General features: G+C 41.4%; 1 protein-coding gene across 14 annotated transcripts in view; it reads right to left on the reverse strand.

Moving 5' to 3' along the window:
- Nucleotides 1-16,204, reverse strand: part of AMBRA1 (autophagy and beclin 1 regulator 1) — a 197,095-nt gene extending 180,891 nt beyond the window's left edge. For 12 of the 14 annotated variants that reach the window (XM_036259706.1, XM_036259700.1, XM_036259702.1 and 9 more), the window contains exon 1: nucleotides 4,849-4,986. The gene's annotated coding sequence lies outside the window, so the exon portion shown is untranslated. Of the gene's footprint in view, nucleotides 1-4,848; nucleotides 4,987-16,000 lie in introns of those variants that run through there. The other 2 variants (XM_036259703.1, XM_036259699.1) reach the window with 1 other exon arrangement.
- Between the last annotated feature and the right edge of the window lie 9,276 nt (nucleotides 16,205-25,480).

Genomic DNA, 25,480 nt, shown 5'->3' on the forward strand with positions numbered 1-25,480 from the left:
GAAAAAAATCATAACAAAAATAATATCATACAGCCTTGGCCGGTTTGGCTCAGCGGTTAGAGTGTCAGCCTGTGGTCCCGAGAGACCCGGGTTCGGTTCCCGCTAAGGGCACGTACCTCGGTTGCAGTTTGTCCCCGGCCCTGGTTGATCATGTGGGTGGCAGCCACTCGATGTGTCCCTTTCACATCGATGTTTCTCTCTCTCTCTCTCTCCCTCCCGCTCTACCTGAACAAAAAATGTCCTCGGTTGAGGATAAAAAAAAATATATCATACAAAAAAATTTTTTTTTTCTTTACTGATTTTAGAGAGACAGGAAGGGAGAGGAGAGGAGAGAGAGAAGCACTGATGAGAGAGAACATCGACTGGCTGACTTCTGCATACCCCCCACAGGGGATTTGGCCCACAACTGGGCAAGTGCCCTGACTGGGAATAGAACCAACAACCTCTTGGTGCATGGGTTGACGTTCAACAACAAAGCCACACCGGCCAGGCCAAAAAAAATTTTAAATAGCCCTGGCCAGGTAGCTCAGTTGGTTGGAACGTTGTCCCGATATGCCAAGATTGCAGGCTCAATCCCCAGTTAGGGCACATACAAGAATCAACCAATAAATGCATTAGTAAGTGGAACAATAAATTGATGTCTCTCTCTCTCTCTCTCTTTCTCCCTCCCCATCCCCTCTCTCTAGTCAATTTAAAATTTTAAATAAAATTTTAAAAAATACACCATATAGCCATGAAGAACATATATGATAAACACATCCCTCAGCATAAGACTCAGAATATTAATATTCTATTTTTACCAGGAGACCTTGAGCAATTCACATACTCTCTATTGACTATTTCTTCATAAGGAAAATGATAATATACTTATTAAAATGCCAGAAATACTATTTTGATTAACTATTAAACAACTACCTTCTGGGGTTACGAGGGACCTCAGCAAGACACCTTTCTTATCTCCTTTATTTCCCAACAAGCCCAACATAAATCATCCTAGAAAGATAGTTACTAAGACTTTGGAGAAGGTATTTTACAACCTTCCTTGGTAACATGCCAGTATCTTGCAGTCAGGAAGTTCTTTCTAATTTGTAATCTATATTCCTTCTGCTGCAATTAAAACATATTCCCTCTTGTCTTGTCCTCTATGGAAAGAGAACATCTGCTTAAAACCACCTGAACAACATCTCTTCAAGAGATTATAAAATATAGGAAACCCATTTCAAACAGCTTCATGTAAATTCAACATGGCTTTAAATGGGTCACCTTAGACAAAGAACATGATTAAGTCTTAAATTCTCAGTTCCCATCACTGACTTGCTCTAAAGATGATAGAAAGTAAAAACGATGCAGATGCTGTGCCTCAATTATACCATCAGTAAAATGCAAATAATAAAACCAGTATGTTAGGAGAACACAGTACCTCAAAAAATTAAACATACAGGAAAGAGATTCTCAATCCCAATCTAAACCCAGCCAACAACTCTCAAATCACACATGCCTTCTGTGGCCCTGCAATTCCACTCATAAATATATACCCTCCCCCCCAAAATGAAAACAAGTACATGTACACACACATTTACAATAGCACTACTGACAATATCCAAAAGGTGGAAACAGCCCGGCCAGTGTGGCTCAGTTGGTTGAGTGCACCCCATACACCAGGAGGTCCCTGGTTCAATTTCAGATCAGGGCACATGCCCAGATTTCAGGCTCGATCCTCAGTAGGGGGCGTGCAGGAGGCAGCAGATCAAAGTTTCTCTCTTTCTCTCTCTCTCTCTCTATCTCTCTCTCTCTCTCTCCTCGTCCTTTCTCTCTGAAATCAAAAGGTGGAAACGGTCCAAATATTCAACAGTTGAATAGATAAACAAATTATGGTACATACATACATATACAAAATGTTATATGTATACTGTATGATTCCATTATATGAGATATCTAGAATAGATCAATCCATAACAACAGAACACAAACTGCTGGTTTCCAGGGGCTAGTGGAAAGGAGGAATGAAAAGAAATTGTTTAGCCCTGGCCGGTTTGGCTCAGCGGTTAGAGCATCGGCCTGCGGTCCGGAGAGACCTGGGTTCGGTTCCTGCTAAGGGCATGTACCTCGGTTGCAGTTTGTCCCCGGCCCTGGTCGGTCGTGTGGGTGGCAGCCACTCGATGTGTCCCTTTCACGTCGATGTTTCTCTCTCTCTCTTTCTGTTCCTCTCTCTCCCTCCCACTCTACCTGAATAAAAAATAGAAAAATGTCCTCAGATGAGGATTAAAAAAAAAAAAAGAAATTGTTTAATTGGAAAGACATTTTACTTTGGAGTGCTGGAAATGTTTCTGAACTAGACAGAGATAGCAGTTACACAACACTGTAAATTGTACTAAATGCCACTGAATTGTTTACTTTAAAATGGCTAATTTTGTGTTACATCACTAATTTTTTTTCTTTTTAAAGAATGCTAGAAGAACTAACAAGGACAATATTCATAAAATGCCTAGCCCTTCCCAGGAAAGTTATGATATAAAATTCTAGATAGAATGATAGCAAAAATGTTTAATATTATTTCAATATAGCCGATTAGACTCTGAGCAAAGAATATGTAAATGGGAAAATAGAAACCAAAATCAAGCCTAGAGTCACAATTATACTGCATCCTGTATGGAAATAAGAGCCAATAAATAAGTGACTGAATAAAGAGATAAAGTAAATAACCAAGCATATCAGCTAAATAACTATAGCAACACAATAACCACAGGGGGCCAAGAAAAAAATAAAGGTAAGGAATGAACTTTAAAAGCTGATACCAAGCCCAGCCGAAGTGGCTCCGTGGTAGAGCATCGACCCATGTACCAAGAGGTTGCTGGTTCAATTCCTGGTCAGGTCATATGCCCAGGTTGTGGGCCAAATCCCCAGTGGGGGGCATGCAAGAACCAGCCAATCAATGTTCTCTCTCATTGATGCTTCTCTCTCTCTCTCCCCCTCTCCCTTCCTCTCTCTCTAAAATCAATTATATATGTGTGTGTGTGTGTGTAAAATAATCTCCTGGCAAGACACCAATGCTAAGCAGCCAAGAACACAAAAATGGAAATGTATTATTCCTATCCTTTTTTAAATTTTTTTTAAATTGATTTTAGAGATAGAAGAAGGAAGAGGGAGAGAGAGAGATAGAAACATGGATGAGAGAGAATATCAACTGGCTGCCTCCTGCACACCCCCACTGGGGATTTGGCTCACAACCTGGGCAATGTGCCTTGACCAGGAATCAAACAAGCGCCCTCTTGGTGCATGGGTCGATGCTCAACCACTGAACCACACTAGCCGGGCTATTGTTCCTATCTTCATGGACCTTATTATATTACTTCTACTTAAAGTATTATTTATTTTGGGGAGCCATACATGCTAATAATCAAAATAAACAGACTATCTCTACTTCCTCCCTTCCCATTTTTTAAACCCACTTCAATCTGGCTTCTGGCCCTACATTCCTCCAACATTTATCTTGCTATGTTCATCAGTGATCTCTGTGTTGCTAAAACAACAAAATATAGGTGGATCACTTCCTTCTTGAAACATGCTCTTCTCTCCATTTCTGAGATTTTTCTCTGAAATTCCTTAGAGCTGGGTCCTGCACACTCTTGTCTTACTAATCTATACATATCTTTTCTCAAGGTAATCTCTTCCACTTTCCTTGGCTGTGAATGCCACCTACATACCAAGGGCATCCAGATTTATTTCCAGCACCATTTTTGAACATTAGCTCAAAGACTGCTTGCTTGATGTCTCCACTTGTATGCTTTCACACATCTCACATTTAGCATGACTAAAATTGAGGTCTTCATTTCACTCCCCAACTCTAGTCAAAATCTGTTCCTCCTCCAGTGTTTCCATCTTAGAAATGGCAACTTCATCTACCCAGAGGCTCATGCCAGAAATCTGGGAATGATACTTGACACCTCCCTCTTCCCACATATCCAATCCATCATTAGGTCTTACCTGTCCTAATTCTGAAATATATACTGAATTTTTCTACTTTCCTCCATTTCCACTGCCTACAGCCTAATCCAAACCATCATCATCTTTTGCCTGGACCACTACAAGACATCCTAACTATCCTACTTCCGTCTCTTCTTTTCTTTCCAAATTTTCATCCAAAAATTTCCACAGTATAGAGTAATCTTTTAAAATCATATACTAGGTCACACACTCATTCTTAAAACCGCCAAAGGCTTCCAAGTATATTTAGGGAAAAAATTCAAACTCCTCAATACAGTCCTGCTTAATTCTCTATCCTTGTGCTATCTCTTCCCTTCCTCCCCCACTGTATTCCAGCCACACCAATCTCCTTCCAATTTCTCAATGTGCCAGCTCTTTCCCACCCCAAGGGTGTCCTACATGCTATTTCCTTTACCTTCCCTTTTTATCCTCTGGTCTCTGCTTAAATATCACTTCTTCAGAGAAACCTCCCCAAAACTCCAGTATAATCCATGTTCCCCTATTATAATCTCCTTTTTACTTTTCCATCACAGGACTTTACACATTCTGCAATTATACATTTATTGGTGCATTTTTTGTTTACTGTATCTCTCATCTGGACTATAATTCCTATAAGGACATGAACAATATCTATTTTTTTCATACCAGTCTTAGTATAGTGGCAGTAGTTTAGAAAGTTTAGAATTGTTTTAAGTAGTTTAGAATCAATATAATTTAGGAATTAAGAGCAGAGCACTATGGAACCAGGCTGCTTGGTTTCAAATTCTGGTTCTGCCACTTACTAAGACTTTGGGCAAACTGCTTAGCCCCTCTGTGCTACAATTTCAACATCTATAAAATTTCAACATCTATAAAAGTACTTACATCATATGGGTGTTATGAGAATGAAGAGAATCAATGACACAGTCCTGGCCAATGTGGTTCAGTGGTTAGAGAAGGGTCTCAGGTTCAATTCCCAGTCAAGGGTATATATCTGGGTTGCAGGTTCAATGGAGCGTGTGCAGGAGGCAACCAATTAATGTGTCTCTCTCACATTGATGTTTCTCCCTCCCTCCCTCCCTTCCACTCTCTCTAAAAATCAATGAAAAAATATCCTCGAGTTAGGAGTAACAAAAACAAAAACAAAACAAGAATTAATGACACAAAGCACCTAGTACGGTACCTGGCACAAATCACTTCAATAAGCATTGATTCTAATGGTATCCTCACTACCTACCACAGAGGTAGATATTCAATGAACATTTACTGAATGAATGATTGAAAAAAAAACCAACTCCACTATAATCACCAAATAGGTTTTTTAAATGGCAGAGCAGGAATACTATAGAGATTTAGAGAGGAAAACACAGTTAAAGCAAAAACTGAAACAACCCACAACTCAAAATGGCATACAGAGATTAGAGCAATAAAAAAAACCAACTCTACTGGATTCTTAGTCTTTACCACTATGCAAAAAATATGTTAATTCCTCCAGAAGTTTACCCAAGGAAATTTGGTAGCTTTGACTTTTCTCTAAATGTCATTCTTTTCCATGCCTTTAATCAACTTGAAAATCTTTCAAGTGCCAATCACAGTTCAAATAGATGACAGATTACAGTTTGAATAGATGGTAAAATTTGGATGCTAACATGTTCTACCTGTTTTGCAAAGAAATGTTCTTCTGTTCCTGTTTTGCTACATATATTACAAAATAGTCAAAATTTTGCCGTCTATCTTATATTTGGAACTCTTTCAGACACTGTTGCTTTCTAGGTTTCTCTCTCCCAGTAAGGACTCATCCTCTTACTTGAATCTGAAAGGCACTTACTTGAATCTGAGGGGGCATATCTGCTGCTTTAATTTCCTATTCCCTTTTCAAGTTTTCTCAAAACACCCTAAACTTCTAAGCATCACTATTATTTGTTTTCTCTCTCTCTCTCTTTTTTTAATCCTCACCCAAGAATATTTTTCCATTTATGTTTAGACAGATTAGGAGGGAGGGAGGGAGAGAGACAGAGAAAGAGAGAAACATCAATATGAGAGAGACACATCAACTAGTTGCCTCCTGCGTAAGCCTGACCGGGGCCGGAACGAACTGCAACTGAGATACGTGCCCTTGGCCAGAATTGAACCCGGGTCTCATTGATCCACGGGCCGATGCTCTACCACTGAGCCAAACCGGCCAGGGCTTGTTCTCCTCTTGAAAAATACAGAATATTTACCTTGTTATAATATAATACTGAAAAAGACACTGGCATATACAGTGCTATGTAATGTTCTTTACAAATAGTAACTAATTTAATTCTCAAAACTAAATCATATTCTACAGATGAGCAGATTCACAGAGAGGTTTAAAAGTCACCAGTTGCATAGCTAGTAAGTAGCGGTGCTAGAATTTGGACCCAGACTGCTTGGCTTCAGAATCAGTACCACTATGTTGTGATTCAATAGTTGGGGAAGACATATTTTTCTATCCTGTTTTCACCAGTTGGCTAGACTGAAATACTCCAATTTTCTCCCTAAATCAAACATGTGTATTAATCCTCTTCAACTCAGCAAAATTTTAGATGTTTCCCTACATCACTGGCATATATACCCAAAACAAAGTATTTTTTGATTCATAGAAGAATATATATATAATTCACCAAATCTCCTGCCCCAGCTGGTAAGGCTCAGTGGCTGAGCATCAACCCATGCACCAGAAGGTCACCAGTTCGATTCCTGGTCAGGGCACATGCCCAGGTTGTGAGCCAATCCCCAGTGTGGGGGGCATACAGGAGGCGGCCAACCGATGTTCTCTCTCATTGATGTTTTCATCTCTCTCTCCTTCTCCCTTCCTCTCTCTCTAAAATCAATAAAATGATGAAATTATTAAATGTAAAATATACCTCAGTTAATTCTACAGGCAAAATATTATTCCAGCTTTAGCTGGTATGGTTCCGTTGGTTGAGCATTTGTCTTATGCACCAAAGGTCCCTGGTTAGATTCCTGGTCAGGGCACATGCCCAGGTTATGGGCTGGATCCCCAGTAAGCAGCGTGCAGGAAGCAGTCAATCACTGTTTCTCTCATCAGTGTTTCCCTTTCCCTCACCCTTCCTTTCTCTAAAAGTCAATAAAAACGTATTTTTAAAAATGATTCCACTCTCTACAGTGCTTGTTCCTACTTCCTCACTTCACATTTACTTCTCAGCCTACTCTGATCCAGTTTTGACTTCCCTCAAGATCACTTATGGAGATTACTGATGATCTCCGTTTCCAAAGTCAAGTGCCAATTCTCTGTTTTACCTAAATTGACCTCTCAGCAGAACTCCAAACAAGTAACAAGCTTCCTTACTTTAAAACATTTTCCGCCCTCAACTCCCCTCAATGTCTCACTGTTGAGATTTTCCTATTCCCTCAATGGGTCTCCTTTTCAAATTCCTTGATTTCTCCTCACTGGCTCAATCTTTAAATGTTCCTGTGTTCTGCCCTGGCTGGTATGGCTCAGTTGGTTGAGTGAAGTTCCATGCACTAAGAGGTGGCAGGTTCGATTCCTGGTCAGGGCACACGCCCCAGGTGAGAGCTCGATCCCCAGTAGGGGTGTGCAGAAGGCAGCCAATCAGTGTTTCTCTCTGAAATCAATAAAAATATTTTTTATAGCCCTGGCCTGTTTGGTTCAGTGGTTAGAGCGTCGGCCTGCGGTCCTGAGAGACCCAGGTTCGGTTCCCGCTAAGGGCGCGTACCTCGGTTGCAGTTTGTCCCCGGCACTGGTCGGTTGTGCGGGTGGCAGCCACTCGATGTGTTCCTTTCACATCGATGTTTCTCTCTCTCTCTCTGTTCCTCTCTCTCCCTCCCACTCTACCTGAACAAAAAATGGAAAAGTGTCCTCGGGTGAGGATAAAAAAATATATATATATATTTTTTATAAAAAGTTTCTGGCCCTGGCCCTGGCCAGTTTGGCTCAGCGGTTAGAGCGTAGGCCTGCAGTCTGGAGAGACCCGGGTTCGGTTCCCGCTAAGGGCACGTACTTCGGTTGCAGTCTGTCCCTGGCCCTGGTTGGTCGTGCGGGTGGCAGCCACTCGATGTGTCCCTTTCACGTCGATGTTTCTCTCTCTCTCTCCCTTCCTCTCTCTCCCTCCCACTCTATCTGTACAAAAAATGGAAAAATATCCTAAGGTGAGGAAAAAATAAATAAAATAAAAAAGTTTCTGGCCCTGGCCGGTTTTGCTCAGCAGTTAGAGCGTCGGCCTGTGGTCCAGAGAGACCCGGGTTCGGTTCCTGCTAAGAGCACACGCCTCGGTTGCAGTTTGTCCCTGGCCCTGGTTGGGTCATGTGGGTGGCAACCACTCAATGTGTCCCTTTCACATCGATGTTTCTCTCTCTCTCCCCCTCCCACTCTATCTGAACAAAAAATGGAAAAATGTCCTTGGGGGAGGATAAAAAAAAAAGTTTCTGTGTTCCAAAGCTCAGTCCTAACCTTCTTCTTTTCTGTATTAAAAAAAAAAAAAAAAAAAAAGATTCCAATAGTAGTAGTAAAAAAAATGTTTGCAAAATACTTTTAACTTGATTGGTCTGTGTGGCTCAGTGGTTGAGCATCAACACATGCACCAAGAGGTCACCGGTTTGATTCCCAGTCAAGACACATGCCCAGGTTGTGGGCCTGGTCCCCAGGAGGGGGTATGCAGGAGGCAGCCAATTGATGCTCTCTCTCTCATCGATGTTTCTATCTCCCTCTCCCTCCCCCTTCCTCTCTCTCAAAAAACAATAAAGAAAAAAAATTTTTTAATACTTTTAATTCTTGGAAGAAAGGCACCAAACAAGATTATAAATATTATATACACACTCAGCAAATGCCTACATTTTCCCTTTCTCCATTCATGACAATTCTCCTAGGTCTTTCCCCTTAAAAAAGGCACTTCAGCTTATTCCCTGCTACAAATATACTTGGAGGCATGGCATGTATCTAGTGTTCAAATTCATTGAATTTAACTTCCAAAGGATAGTTACTTGGGAAAAAATAATGAGAACTAATTAAATTCAGGTCACATTAGAATTAAAACATTAAACTCATTAGTCAAGCACGTTGGGTATTTATAAGCCTCAGTTGTCCTTTACCACAGCAAATCCAGTGTCATCATACATTAAGTAACATACAAATATTACATGTAGAAATTTTTTAAATTTTTTTTGCATTTTTATCTTCAGATAGAGCAGGAGGGAGAGAGAGGGGAAGAGAGAGAGAGAAACATTTATGTGAGAGAGAGAGAGAAACATGTATGTGAGAAAGACACATCAAGTGGCTGCCACCCACATGACCCCAACTGGGGCCGTGGACAAACTGCAATCGAGGTACATGGCCTTAGTGGGAACCAAACCCAGGACTCTTGTTCCACGGGCTGACACTCTAACTGCTGAGCCAAACCAGCCAGGGCACAAGTAGAAATCTTTTTTTTTAATCCTTATTCGAGGACATTTTTTCCATTTTTTTTTTGTTCAGATAGAGTGGGAGGGAGAGAGAGGAAGAGAGAAACATTGACGTGAAAGGGACACATTGAGTGGCTGCCTCCCGCGCTCAGGGCTGGGGACAAACTGCAACTGACGTACATGCCCTTAGCAAGAACTGAACCCGGGTCTCTCACTCTAACCACTGAGCCAAACCAGCCAGGGCACAAGTAGATATCTTAAATGAAGACTTCTATTGTGATGGCAGCAAGGGAACTATAATTTACTGAATTATGGTATGTTGTAATTGCAACTTTTTCAGGGATTAAGGATGCCATGACTGACAACTCCAATCCCTGTGAAAACCAATGCCCTTCACTCCTTCATCTCTCTCTGTCAGTCCTGAATTGTTTCCTTCAAAGCACAGCCTAAATTTCAATATTTATCGGATACATGGTCAACTCTACTCCCCACTGGAATAAACTCCATAAGAGCAAGAACCATCATGTCTGCTCTTGTATTCCAGCATCTAATGAGCATTCAATAAATTCTAGATGAACAAAAGTCTGAAAAAGGGTTGCAATATAGTCAAAATCAAGAAAAGAGCTCCAAAGGTCTGACAGGCATATTTCATACCTCAGGAATAAACACAGTACAAGGAAATACTCAATGAAGCCCCGGCTGGGTGGCTAAGTTGGTTGGAGCATTGTCCCATACCCCAAAAAGGTTGTGGGTTCATTCCTGGTCAGGGCACATACTTAGGTTGTGAGTTCAATCCCAGTTGAGGCACAGTACTGAAGGCAACCGATCGATGTTGCTTTAAAAAAATCTTTATTGTTGAAAGTCGATGGATGTTTCTTGCGTGGCTGTCTAGCTCTCCACCCCTTCCTCTCTCTCTAAAATCAATAAAACATATCCACATATCCTCAGTTTCGGTGAAGAAGTGGAGCCATCAACCCTAAGAGCAAAGGAAGAGACAAAATAAGCCCGACTGGTGTGTCTCAGTGGATTGAGGTCGTCCCATATACCAAGAAGGCACCAGTTCAATTCCCAGTCAGAGCACATGCTGGGATTGCTGGCTAGACTCCAGTAGTGGGCGTACAGGAGGCATCTGATCATTTCTACCTCTCTCTCACTCTCCATTCCTCTCTAAAAAAATCAATAAAAACATATTTTAAAAAAGAGACAGAACAAGTTGGAAAAGATATATTAATCTACAGAAACACAAACCAGAACTAAATGGAAGAGAGGGGGTAAATATGCTTAGTCTCGCTCGGCTGGTATAGCTCAGTGGCTAAGCATGGACCCATGCACCAAGAAGTCGCTGGTTTGATTCCCAGTCAGGACACATGCCCAGGTTGTGGGCCCAATCCCCAGTGGGGGGCATGCGAAGGCAGCAGATCGATGTTCTCTCTCATCGATGTTTCTATTTCTCGCTCTCTCTAAAAAACCAATAGAGAAAAAAAATTTTGTGTTTAAATGCTTAGTCTCACCCCATCTAAAGATGCAGTACCTAAAACTCATCTTTCACTAATATTTCCAAGCACTTACTCCTTTCCACCTCCTGTTAGTAAGCTACTTCGGTGCTGGTTTACTGTGTGTCACCTCTATCCTCTTAATTTTTTTTTCCTTTATTGATTTTAGACAGTGAGGAAGTAAGAGGGAGAAAGAGATAGAAACATCGATGAGAGACAACATCGACTGACCGCCTCCTGCATGCCCCCCACTGGGGATCGAGCCCACAACCTGGGCATGTGTCCTGACCGGGAATTGAACCGGCGACTTCCTCGTGCATGGGTCAATGCTCAACCGCTGAACCACACCAGTTGGACACCTCTATCCTCTTTAACTGTCAAGCGTAATGCTGCCTTGAAAGAAACAAGTTGTCTAAGATCCTAGATGACATCTGTGCATTGTTGCTGTAAGATAGCCTAGAAGTTAACATTTCAAGAGAACTTTATCTTTTCAAAGCAGCTTCATGTACTTTTTTCAACAGAATTATGATGATAGAAAGATTATCTTTCCCATTCTTTAAATACAGACTCCAAAAAGCATCCAAAGCCTTAGATTTGAAGTCTAGCTCTGCTATACACTTCCTGTGTAATCTTGGTCAAATTATTTATTCTCTCTGAATTCAGTATCCATGGGGAAAATAAATCTACCTTAAAGGATAATTATGAATATTAAATGAGATCAAAAACATGTAAAAACATTACACAATGAATGCTCAATAAAGGACAGTAACCTTCCCTATAGCCTCCTTAAATAATTTGTACAGGATTTCTCAGCTAGTAAGCTGGTAAGCTCAGGACTTAAACCTTGGTCTCCTGATTCCTTAATCTGTTTTTTTCTTATGACATCACTTTGGCAGACTGCCACATACTGCTGGGCACATAAATACATTCTGACAAAAACTGATCACAAAATTTTTAATCTATCAGTAACTAATTTTAGTTTTGGGAAAAGGAAAAATAATAGCTCTAATTAATTTGGGTGGAGAAGGGGCTTTAAAATATAAACTACCCCCAAACCACAGGACAGGTTGTACCATAGTACTTCTATATAAACAGAAATTATGACAAGAAACAGAAAGTTTTCTTTGGGTTTATGAGGAACAGTTGGAGAAAGAAAGAATGACTATGAGTAAAGGAACTTAAGGGTTTTGGGGGGGCAAACGGGGGTAAACCAAACCAATGAGTAAAAAGATTTGCAATCCATTCCAAAATAACTCTATCAAGGCATATCTTTAAAAAAAGAGACCTAACCCCTGGCAGGTGTGGCTCAGTTGGTTGGAGTGTTGTCTTGTGCACCGAGAGGTGGCAGGTTCGATTTCTGGTCAGGACACATGCCCAGGTTGCAGGTTCAATCCCCAGTGGGGGACGAGTGCAGGAGGCAACTGATCTGTGTCTCTCTCACATGGATGTTTCTCTCTCTCTCTCTGAAATCAATTAAAAGAAAAAAATAAAAATAAAATAAAAAGAGCCTGGCCGGTGTGGCTCAGTGGTTGAGCGTTGACCCAAGCACCAAGAGGTCGCCAGTTCGATTCCCGGTTAGGGACCATGCCCAGGTTGTGCGCCTAATCCCTGGTGGGAGGCAATGCAGGAGGCAGCCAATGGATGTTCTCTCTCATCCATGTTTCTATCTCTCTCTCCCTTCCTCTCTCTCTCTAACATCAATAAAGAAAAAAATTTTATTTTTTAAATAAAAATAAAAAGAGCCCTACTGATTTGGTTCAGCAGTTAGAGCGTCAGCCTGCGGTCCAGAGAGACCAGGGTGCATACCTCAGTTGCAGTTTGTCACCGGCCCTGGTTGGTCGTGCGGGTGGCAGCCACTCGATGTGTTCCTTTCACATTGATGCTTGTTTCTCTCTCTTCCTCTCTCTCCCTCCTACTCTGTCTGAACAAAAAAATGGAAGAATGTCCTGGGGTGAGGATAAAAACAAAACAAAAAAAATGGCATTCTCCAGAGAAAATTACCAAAAGGGGGCGGTATTCCATTCCTTAAATGTACAAAATAATTCAACAAATAAATGTTTTAAGAAAGAGAGAAAGAATGAGAGAAAGAACGAGAGAACGAGAGAAAGAAAGAAAGAAAGAAAGAAAGAAAGAAAGAAAGAAAGATAGATCTAAGTATGCTACCACTAAAACCTTTTCTCCAATTCCTTTAAGGGTCAGATAAATTGTCAACATAAACTGCCAACATTTATCCTTGAAGACCATAAATATATGGATTTGGTATTAGTAAGCAGCTTTAAGGAGCATGATCAAAAATATAAAAGTTTCATAAGTTTCTTAACACATATTGAAAACATTTTGAGCCCTGGCCGGTTTGGCTCAGTGGTTGGAGCGTCGGCCTGTGGTCCAGAGAGACCTGGGTTCAGTTCCCGCTAAGGGCACGTACCTTGGTTGCAGTTTGTCCCCTGCCCTGATTGGGTTGTGCGGGTGGCAACCACTTGATGTGTCCCTTTCACGTCGATGTTTCTCTCTCTCTCTCCCTCCCACTCTATCTGAACAAAAATGGAAAAATGTCCTTAGGTGAGGATTAAAAAAAAAAAAACAACATTTTGAAAATCTACAGTACAGTATAAAACTAAATTATTACTTTCCTAACATAAATAACCACTTGTTTTCAAGTGATATATATAACTCCTTCCAGGGCAAGTTCTAGAAGACATTCAAAGAAGTTCACATCTTTACTAACCCCCAAGAATTTTTTTATTAAAAGAGTATAATAATTCAGCCACATTCCAAGCCTGTAAATTTCTGAAAGGAACTGCCAGAAGGAAGCGCACTCTGACACTGACAGAACAACACAAGATTTCACCAAGAAAAATAAAGTTGAATGAACTTCTATTACAAAACAGAGGAGCCAGGCCGGTGTGGCTCAGTGGTTGAGCATCAACCCATGCACCAAGAGGCTGCCTATTCAATTCCTGGTCAGGGCACATGCCCAGGTTATGGGCCCAATCCCCAGTGAGAGGCATGCAGGAGGCAGCCAATCGATGTTCTCTCTCATCGATGTTTCTCTCTCTCTCCCTTTCCCTTCCTCTCTCTCCAAAATCAATTAAAAAAACAAATTTTTTTCCAAAGCAGAGAGGCTGATAAGCTGTATCCCTGTAACTGCCCTACCACCACAACCAAATTTCTTGTCCTCCTCAATTCAACTTAAACCTTTGCTAATTATTTCCTACAAAGCATAACAAATGTTCCCAATAATCTTTATGACACTCATAGCAAACTCCATTTATTACTTAGCATTCATTAGGAGCTACTGATATACTACACTAATTCTAAATTCTATGTAGAACCTATCAATCCCCAGGGGATAGTGTCCCTTCCCTTCTCTAAATCTTTCCTCTGATATCAATTCTCTTCCACCATAAAAACTTTTTCAGAGAACACACACACATTCTAAACCTAACTTCCTAATCTAGATTCTCCAAAAAGATTGTCTGGTGGCTCTTTCTTAGTCTCTTTCTAGGAGCACTAAAGTTCTAGTAACTAGGAAATCACTCATAATCAAAGGCCCTTCATTTAAATCTTCCTGATCTCCCAAATAAATAAATAAATAGAGGAGGAACAATAATCTTTCTGAAACTCATGTGAGAAATGAGAATTCTAAATTGTTAAAGGAACATAGACTTGTATAATTTATATACCATTCTTATACTCATTCTACATACTATGGAAATACTCAACTAAGAATGACCTCTCTGCTGATTATTTTTTTTCAACAAAGAAGTTACACAAATTAGGATCATGACACTGAATCCAATGAAAATAAAATGAGTAAGAACTCTTAGCCCCCAAGGTTTCCAAGTCAGGACACTAAAGAAAAACATAATGGAGTTCCCAGAATGTTAACTTTCAATTTAAATATCTCAATATTTGAACGAGTGTTACACGCAACCTTTTTAACTCTTCTATATGCAGTAACTAAACTACTACTCAAAAATAACAAAACCGGCCGGATTGGCTCAGCGGTTAGTGCGCCGGCCTGCGGTCTGGAGAGACCCGGGTTCGGTTCCGCTAAGGGCACATACCTCGGTTGTAGTTTGTCCCCGGCCCTGGTTGGGTCGTATGAGTGGCAGCCACTCCATGTGTCCCTTTCATGTCGATGTTTCTCTCTCTCTCTCCTTCCTACTCTATCTGAACAAAATATCAAAAAATGTCCTGGGACAAGGATAAAAAAATAAATAAATAAATAACAAAACCGTTCTGAAAAAGAATCCTGGGGTTTCCTTTGGATTCTTCCTAGAAAGCAAACTCACTCAGGACAAATACCTGACTTTCAATATACCTGATCTTGACCATCCTGTTAGGCATTAACCTCTTAACAACCATACTTGAAAGACTTCCACTGAGGGGAAGGAGAAATAATTATCAACCAGAAAGCAAACTGGAAAGCAAACAAAATCTTCTATTAAGAAACAGAAAGAAATTGTCATTGCTACTCTCGCAAAAATAATACAGACTTTGAAAAGCAAAACTAGACAAAAGATCGCAAGGTCTTTACTTCTGAAGTCTCCAGTGACAAATCTATATTCTTAGGAATGAGGAACCACAGGCAATAGAAACGACAAATCGTATTTAAACATCTATCGAAGATATGAGGAAAGTCACATCTCAGACCTCTGCCTCAGTTTCTCTTAGCCAGAAAAGGCAAGAATATGACACTTCGCTCAGAGGAGCCGAAGGCCTGGTTCCATAAGCCTACACCTACTCAAGGGTCCCTTCAAAGGCCGATCTCTCTGGGGGTCCCCAAAGCAATCGAGTCATGACACGGGAGCACTGGGGGGCGGGGAGTCAAAGCGCACAAAGCTCTAGCCATCCCTGGAAAGCGACTCTCCCCCACACTGATGGTGCCAATACCCGCCCTAGACCCAACATCCCCTCCCTACCGAACCACACTGGACAGCCCCAGCATCTCTCCCTCCTTCCGGCTTCTCCCTCAGTTCCCTGCTGCCTCTCCGACCGCGCCCCCGAACGCAGGCGGGTAGCTCCTCCTCTGGCCGCGTCTCCGCAGCCGACCCGCCCGCCCACCCGCCGGCGCCAAGGTCTTAACTAGACGGCGGAAGGATGCCGGGCCGGGCCTCCCAGGCTCCTCCCGGGCCTACCTGCAAGGCGGGCGGGGGCTCGGTTTGCAGCCCAGCGAGGGGACTGAGCCCCAAAAAGGAAGAAGAGGCAGGAAGGAAGCAAGGGTCCGCTCTACCGACCAGCGGAAGAAAGCAGCTTGAGCGCGGGGCCTCGCGGATAAGTCAGCCTTCGACCCGGCACCACCGCCGCTCAGGAGACATCAAGCAAGAAGACGGCGCAAAAGATCACCGAATAGACGAACGTCCCAGACATTAAAGGAGGAGCGCCCGCGCAATCGTTCAAGGCAGTGCAGTAGAGCGCCGAAAACCTCCGCTCCACTTCAAGGTCTGGATCCTGCCCAAGGCACAAATAAACAAACCCAGATCGATCATAATCCCTGGAGGAAAGAAACCTGTGTTTCTGCCTTTTTCTGTGTCGATTGCCGGCTAAGTTGTTTAGAGAACCGGAGTTTTTCTTGAGTGTTGAAGATCAAGTCATAGCTCAGTAACACTTGTCTTAACTATAGTTCAGCGACACTACCTTGTGGACTCCCAACATTATCTCAATTGAGCAAATTTGATAGTTTCCTCAGGGGACAGTGAGGTGGATGAACGATATTTCATATAGATAGACACAGAGAGATATAGATATATTTAGATATGCATATACATACATATGTCAAAGGCACTAAGAGGCAATCCAGACTGAGGAATAAAGTGAAAAGTATATTAAAGCTCCAATTAGGCTTCCATAAACATAGCAAAGAGAAGGTTGGAAAATTTAGGGTTGTGTAATCTGTCCTTAAGGCAATAAAAAAAAAAAAACCAACATAGTGCTTTTCTCTTTTATTTTCTTCTGTCAGCCTAGAACCACAGGTATGCTTCTTACATAATTATCAAAAACCTCTGGGTTCAGAACCTGACACAGTATGTTGACATTTTCACCCTCAACAACAATAGCCTCTTTCTGGTCTCCTAGTACACAAACTATTATGGTAATCACAAATATGAATTAATAAGTACATCCTAGGTACAATTCAATAAATTGCTTAGTCAGATTAGTACAAATATGGATTACCAGGTATTAGCAATAATACAGTTTATTACACCTCCCCCTAAGGAGGAAGAAGACTTGGAGAATAAAGACATAAAAAGAAAACAAGATTTAAAAAAAAAAAAAAAGTTAGTCACAGCTCTTAAAGGGTGTATAATCCTATCAAAATGAAAGATATTACATTAGCCTTTTTTTTTCAAATTATAAGAGAAAGTTTAAAAAGTTACAAAAAGTTGTAGAAGTGAGCCAGCTGGGCTGCAGAGGCTCAGGAAAAAAGTTAACAAAAGCAAAAGAAAGGCCTGTGGAGCTTAGGAGAGAGAAGGGCCAAAGTAATGTGCCTCCGGAGAAGGGAAAGGTACAGGCAGGCTCCCAGAGGGAAAGCACACCTTTTGTTATTACTTTTTTATTAAGATCCTATCTTCTTTTTTCTTTTTTTCTTCTTTATTGATTTTTAGAGAGAGAGGAAGGGAAAGGGAGAGAGATAGAAACATTGACAAGCGAGTACATTGATTGGCCACCTCCTGCATGTCCCCCATTGGGGATTGGGCCCACAACCTGGGCATGTGCCCTGACTGGGAATTGAACCAGCAACCTCTTGGTGCATGGGTTGACGCTCAACCACTGAGCCACATTGGTCGAGCCCTATTGTTATTATTATTATTATTATTTTTTTTTTTTTTTATCCTCGCCCGAGGACATTTTTCTGTTTTCTTTTTGTTCAGGTAGAGTAGGAGGGAGAGAGAGGAACAGAGAGAGAGAGAAACATCGATGTGACACATCGAGTGGCTGCCACCCGCACAACCGACCAGGGCCCGGGACAAACTGCAACCGAGGTACGCGCCCTTAGCGGGAACCGAACCCGGGTCTCTCAGGACCGCAGGCCAACTCTCTAACCGCTGAGCCAAACTGGCCAGGGCCCTATTGTTATTTTTAAAGTCTCCTCTTTTAGGTCACTGAAAATGTTTAAGGGACAATTCATATATATAATGCAGGATGAGACCAACATCCATAATATGAGGACAAAACACTGGGCTTTTGTACCACTGTTTAGGGGACTTTGAAAATAAGTAAACATTATAGCAACATTTGTGAAAGTCTTAAAAAAAAATAAACAATTTAATAATCTTCCAAAACACAAAGCTTTAGTTTCTTCATGTTCCCTTGTAATCATTGGAAATATCCTATGTAATTTTTTAAATTTTAAGCAGAAATACAATAGCGTTGTTTTGCATTATATCATTTCCCTATTAAAGTCTTTAATGGTTGCCTGGCCGGTGTGGCTCAGTGGTTGAGTGTCAACCTATGCACCAAGAGGTCGCCAGTTTGATTCCCAATCAGGGCACATGCCCAGGTGGTGGGTTTAATCCCCATTTGGGGGCATGCAAGAGGTGGCCAATCGATGTTCTCTCTCATCAATGTTTTTGTCTATCTCCCTCTCCCTTCCTCTCTCTCTCTAAAAATCAATAAAGAAAAATAAAATAAAGTCTTTAATGGTTATTTTTAACAATTGCACAATATTCGATGGAGAGGATACACTGACCTGCTCCCCATTGTTGAATATTATGTTGCTTCCAAACATTTTCTGTGTAATAGGTGTTGCTACTCTTGGAAAGAGGCAGTTATAAACTTATTATTTATTATCAAGACCTATTGCACATAAACAGAAAGAGTAAAGAAACAAGGCAGAGGTTTATTTCTCTGTCATATAAAAGAAATCTAGAGATGGACAGCCCAGGGTAAGGAGTGGCCATTCAGTGTCAGGTACCAGGCTTCTATCTTGTTGCTCTGACAACTTTAATAAGTGGCTTTCATCTCAGGTCCAAGACAGCTGCTCAAGCTCTAGCCAATCATGTCTACATTCCAATCAGCAGGAAGCTGAAAGAGGAAAGGCATGTCTCCTAGCCATAAGGACACATCTTGAAAATAGCACAGGACATTTCCACTTATATTCATTGGCCAGATTTATATGGCCAGATATTATATGTCCAGATTTGTCACATAGCCACACCTAACTGGCAACTAGTCTTTATCCTGGGCAGCCATGTAGCCACCAAAAGTCAGGGGCAAATCTGTACTAGGTGACAACTAAATAAGCAGTCTCTGCCACATTCCTGGAGCCAGATGAGGAGTGGGCAAATAGACTTTCCTTTGCTGTCATCCTGGGGTTGAGTTTCTACTTCTAGAATACATGCAATAGTATCTGGAACTACTGCCCTCATTCAAACTTGACCCAAATAACAATATTTTGAAACCTTTTTTCAAAAAGGTTTTCAAAAGCTGGAGGCTTTTAAATAAATAAATGTTTTGCCCTGGCCAGTTGCTAAGTGGTTAGAGCATCAGCCCTCAGACCACAGAGTCCCGGGTTTGGTTCCCGCTAAGGGCACGTACTTCAGTCGCAGTTTGTCCCCGGCCCCGACTGAGGTTGTGTGGGTGGCAGCCAGTCCATGTGTCTCTCTCACATTGATGTTTCTTTCTCTCTCTTCCTCCTGCTCTATCTGAAGATAAATGCAAAAAAAAAAAAAAACACCTGGGTGAGGATAATAAATAAATAAATAAATAAATATTTTGTTTTATTTTATTATTACTTTTAATCTTCACCCCAAGATATTTTTCCATTTATCTGCAGATAGAGTGGGAGGGAGATAGAGGGAGAAAGGTAGAGAGAGAGAAATATCGATGTGAGAGGGACACATTGACTGGTCGCCTCCTGCATGACCCAACCAGGGCTGGGGAAGAATAGCAACCGAGATGCGTGCCCTTGGCTGGAATCAAACCCGCAACTCATTGGTCTGTGGGCTGTCGCTCTACCACTGAGCCAAACCAGCCAGGGCAAAAGCTGGAGACTTTTACTTTGGGAAAAACAACAGAAGGTTACACAAATATAAGTCTAAAATCATTATAAAAAATGGAGATTTTGGAGAAGCTGAGGCTAGGCTGCTCTGTGAAATAAAAAAATAAATAAGAAAGATGCCCTGGCCCTGGCCCTGGCCAGTTTGGCTCAGCGGTTAGAGCGTTGGCCCACAGATCAATTAGTCGCAGATTCTATTCCAGCCAAGGGTACTTCGGTTGTGGTTTGTCCCCAGCCCTGGTCGGGGTCATGCAGGAGGCACCCTGTCAATGTGTCCCACTCATGTGGATGTTTCTCCCCCCCCCCTTTCTCTCTCTCTCTCTCTCTCTCTCTCTCTCTCTCTCTCTCTCTCTTTTTTTCCCTTCCTCCCTCCCTCACACTCTATCTGAAGATAAATAGAAAAATATCCTCAGGTGAGGATTAAAAAAACAAAACAAAAAAAGATGCCCTGGCCTATTTGGTTCAGTGGTTAGAGCGTCAGCCTGAGGACCAAAGAGTCACGGGTTCGATTCTAGTCAAGGGCACATACCTTGCTTGCAGTTGGTCCCTGGCCCTGGTCAGGGTCATGCTGGAGGCAACAAATCAATGTGTCTCTCTCACACAGATGTTTCTCTCTCTCTCCCTCTCTCCCACTCTATCTGAAGATAAATAGAAAAATATCCTCAAGTGAGGATTAAAAAAAAAAAAAGATGGCTTATTCTGCCTGTAGAGTTGCATCTCTACAGATAAGTTTCTTTAGAGAACTTTTTCTTTTCAAGTGTGGGTTTAAGCTTCAGTGTGACAGTAAGTACACTGCTGCTTGTTCTTATGGAGAAGTCTATTTGGACAGAAGAATAGATCACAGGAGATCAGTGGAAATCATCAAACCTACAGAAAGGAAGACCTGAAAAAAGGAAACCAGGTGGGCAGAAGATCATCCTGGGATACACCATGCCTATAAATGGATGGTAAGATTTAGTAATTCATTATTATGTTGTTGATTATTGCATTCTGATAGCATTCTCCTACAGAAGCCATCCCCTTGAAGGTAAGACAGGGTGGAGGGAGGGGAAAGGAGAGAAGGGGAGGAGATTGATTCTTATCTTAGCCTTGGGCTCTGTGAAACAAATCAGACCTGAACCTAGGATGAGATAACTTAGCAGCAGCATGCACGAGTCCTTTTAATAGGAAATCCAGGACGAGTTACGCCTTAAGCAGCCAGAATGATGAGCCAGTTGTAGGTTCTGCTGTTACAATTCTGTTCTTTTTAAGATTTATTATTTTTTTATTCTGTTCTTTTGTAGCCTGATCTCACAGCACTGTGGGGTGATGCACACACTTTGGATTATTATTTTTTTTGTTGTTTGTTTTTTTTTTATCCTCACCCGAGGATATTTTTCCATTTTTTGTACAGATAGAGTGGGAGGGAGAGAGAGGAAGGGAGAGAGAGAGAAACATCGACGTGAAGGGACACATCGAGTGGCTGCCACCCGCACGACCAACCAGGGCCGGGGACAAACTGCAACCGAAGTACGTGCCCTTAGCGGGAACCGAACCCGGGTCTCTCCGGACCGCAGGCCGACGCTCTAACCGCTGAGCCAAACTGGCCAGGGCAAGATTTATTATTTTTTTATTCTGTTCTTTTGTAGCCTGATCTCACAGCACTGTGGGGTGATGCACACACTTTGGGCTGAATGGTACAATTAGAAGCAATGTGGTTATGTAGGAGCAGCCCAGAGGAGAGAGATCCACAGAGGCTCTTCCTTCTTTGGAATTATTTATATTGAATAAATTTCCAGTGGTAAGATTTATCAATGGATTAAAATGTATGAACATTTTAAGACTCCAGAATGACAAAAAATCAGCCCTTCCATGAAAACAACTGTATATGTAAGGGGTAGAGAAAGTCTCAACAGAATGATAGATGCCTAATGTTTTGCTGGGAAAACATGGAGATTCCTTTCAAACAGACTTTTTTGAAATCAAGGTCTACTTTCTTTATTCCTGCTTAGTATCCAGAAATCTCATTGCTCATATTTGATTATCACAAAGGGAATTTTAGATTGTAGTCTTATTATTATTTTTTTTTATCCTCACCCGAGGACATTTTTCCATTTTTTGTTCAGATAGAGCGGGAGGGAGAGAGAGGAAGAGAGAGAGAGAGAAACATCGATGTGAAAGGGACACATCGAGTGGCCGCCACCCGCACGACCAACCAGGGCTGGGAACAAACTGCAACCGAGGTACATACCCTTAGCAGGAACCGAACCTGGGTCTCTCTGTACCGCAGGCCGATGCTCTAACCGCTGAGCCAAACCGGCCAGGGCTAGTCTTATTTTTTTAAAAAAACAAAAACCTATAAATTGTATGTGCTAGAAAACTGGGGTGTCCATCAATTAGTATTTACCTTTCTTCTTCCATGGCCATTCTCACAATCAACAGTCTTACTTAATTCTGAGTCTAAGGTCTCTTTTTAAAAAAATTTTCTTTATTGATTTTAAAAAGAGAGGAAGGGAGAAGGAGCTAGAAACATTGATAAGAGAGAACATCGACTGGCTGCCTCCTGCATACCCCTCACTGGGGACCTGGCCCACAACCTGGACATGTGCCCTGACTGGGATTCGAACCAGCAACCTCTTGGTGCATGGGTCAATGTTTAACCACTGAGCCACACCGGCTGGGCAGGTCTCTCTCTTTTTATTTATTTATTTATTTATTTATTTATTGGTACGTGCCCCTCTCAGGAACCGAACGTGGGACTCTGGTCCGCAGGCCGATGCTCCAATCACTGAGCCAAACCGGCCAGGGTGGTCTCTCTCTTTTTAAAAATTAATTAATTTGTGTTACACATTTCTCCTTTTTTCCCCATTGACACCCTCCTCCCGATCCCACCCCATCCTGCAAGAGTCTAAGGTCTCATACCTACAATTTCATAAGATCTGGGTGGGACCTAGAGAGCATGTGCCCTGGGCTCTAAGGACATGTGCAAATACAATGGTTAAGACTCCTTGATTTACTTTGTCGTCCTCCTAAATTCCCCTCCATTATCAGGGAAAGCAACTGCTAAACTCAGTCCTTGAGTTGTTTTCAGTTTATTGTTTCAGGCAGGGAAACAATCATAGTATGTCTGTTATCTATTTTACCCTCCCCACCTCTTAAATGTTTTCACTGTATAACTCCATTAAAATTGTGTCTTGTTTTTTTGTCCCCAAATTAGATTAACTTACTATAGACCTTTGCAGTTCCAGAGTCAGGAAGACTTCCCTCTCTGTTCAGTTCTTTATTTATTTTTATATATTTTTTCTATTTTCTGTTCAGTTCTTTTTTTTTTTTTTTGGTAGGTGCCCCTAGTAGGAACCGAACCCGGGACTCTCTGGTCCACAGGCCGACACTCCAACCACTGAGCCAAACCAGCCAGAGATGTTCAGTTCATTTTAAACTAAGAATATGTTGCCCAGCAATTGTGGCTTAGTGGTTTAAGCATTGTCCCAAGGACTGAGAGGTTCCAGTTCCATTTCTGGGTCAAAGTACATGCCCAGGTTACAGGCTCCATCCCCAGTAGAGGTATTGCAGGAGGCAGCCAATTGATGTTCTCTCTCACACTGATGTTTGTATCTCTCTCTCCCTTCCTCTCTCTCTAAATGAATAGAAATTAAAAATAAATAAATATAAAAAAATAAACAATAAACTAAGAATATGTTTACGGTCCCTATAAAGACATTATAAATCCACAATAAGGGCCTCAAGAGGAGACTTCTCCGACACTTATAAAAAGCCACTATGGCCCAGCCGGTGTGGTTCAGTGGTTGAGCGTCGACCAATGAACCAAGAGGTCACCAGTTTGATTCCTGGTCAGGGCACATGCCCAGGTTGTGGGCCAAATCCCCAGTGGCAGGCATGCAGAATGCAGCCAATTGATGTTCTCTCTCATTGATGTTTCTATTTCTCTCTCCCTCTCCCTCTAAAATCAATTAAAAAAAATTTTTTTTTAAAGCTGCTATGAGCAAACTATTAGCAAGTTGGAAGTACAGACCCTGATCCCTTCCCTAGATCATTTTGGGGAAAATGTAACTATGAACTGAAAAAAATCCTGGCCTATAAAAATCCAGGTTGAAAGGAGATTAAAGAAATATATTTGAAGTTACTCTGTAGAATTATTAGGAAATAAAATGCTCCCAGGGAAAAACACTGCCAGGCAATGTTCAGAGGGTTCAGCACTTAAAAATTATCTTTGGTATGTAAGTAAGGCTTGAAATTGCTTTTGAAATCTCTCCAAGACTGTCTTTCCCACTCAGACTTCATGTCACCATCTAGTAAGTTGTGAAAACCCCAATTTTCCTTTAATGTAGTTTTGTTTTTTGTTAATCCTCACCAAGGACATTTTTTCCATTGATTTTTGGAAAGAATGGAAGGTGAGGAGAGACATATTGATTGGTTGCCTCCTGCACACACTGGGGATCAAACCTGCAACTCAGTTATATGCCCTTGAAAGGGAATTGAACTGGCAACCCTTTGGTGTATGGGCCTACACTAAATACTGAGCCACACTGGCCAGGGCTTAATGTAAGTTTTTAAGGCTAAAATGCTAGGCAGTTTCTAAGATCATACTCCACACGGGTGGCAATAACCCTTTCCTCATGCAATATTCATAACAGAACCAAAACTTTATAGGGAGCCCAGCTGGTGTGGCTCAGTGGATTGAGCATTGTCTCGTGCACCAGGAAGTCACAGGTTTGATTCCCTGGTTATGGGCTTGATTCCCAATAGGGGGGTTGTAGGAGGCAGCCAATCTATGTTTCTCTCTCATGGATATTTCTGTCTCCCTCTCCCTCTTTCTCCCTCTCTCTCTAAAAAATCAGTAAAAACATTAAAAAACTTTATGGGGAAATACATCCATCTCAGGAAACTTAGAAAGACTGTGAGAGTTAAAATATTTCCTTTATGAAGGAGACAAAGCAAGCTTGGTTCACAAGTTAAACTTTACAAAGAAAAAAAATGTAACAAGGCACCTCTATTGCACAATAAGTAGAGCTATAAAGTTTACAGTCACCTCTTTGTTGTCCACTCCCGTCTCAATGACTTCATTGTATATACTAAGCTCAACCTTCTGCCAAATGGACCTCCCTTTATAGAGTAGGATGATGATGGAAAATAAAATTTGGAGTAGAAATAAACAGCAGATAATAATCCATAATTGTTTTTAATTTTGAGGATGAGTCACCCTCAATTTATTTCCAAATTTCTCTGCCATCAGCTGTTCATTTCTTTACTTTGAACATCACCAGATTAACATTGCCAAAGGCAGTTAGGAAATGATCCAAGAGGACAATTCAGAGGTATCACATGGTAAGTGAATGAAAAACTGGGAACAAGACAATCCTCAGGAAAGTTTTTTTTTTTTTTTGTCCTAGCAAAGGCCTGTGTGAACCTAATTTACACTTTCAGTATTCCAATCTGATTACTTTTATATCAGTATAAGTTTAGAATAAGACATGGTGGGGAATTATTTATTTCCTTAAAAATTCTGTCCATCATTTTGCATATAAGATACTCAAGTAGGTCTAGCTTCAAAATTAATTTCAAATGAATAAATTATATTATTTTCAGCTCTCCTTTTTAATGTTTTTATATGCCTTCCTTA

The sequence above is a fragment of the Molossus molossus genome, unplaced genomic scaffold (genome assembly GCF_014108415.1).
Source record: "Molossus molossus isolate mMolMol1 unplaced genomic scaffold, mMolMol1.p scaffold_m16_p_13, whole genome shotgun sequence".
NCBI lineage: Eukaryota > Metazoa > Chordata > Mammalia > Chiroptera > Molossidae > Molossus > Molossus molossus.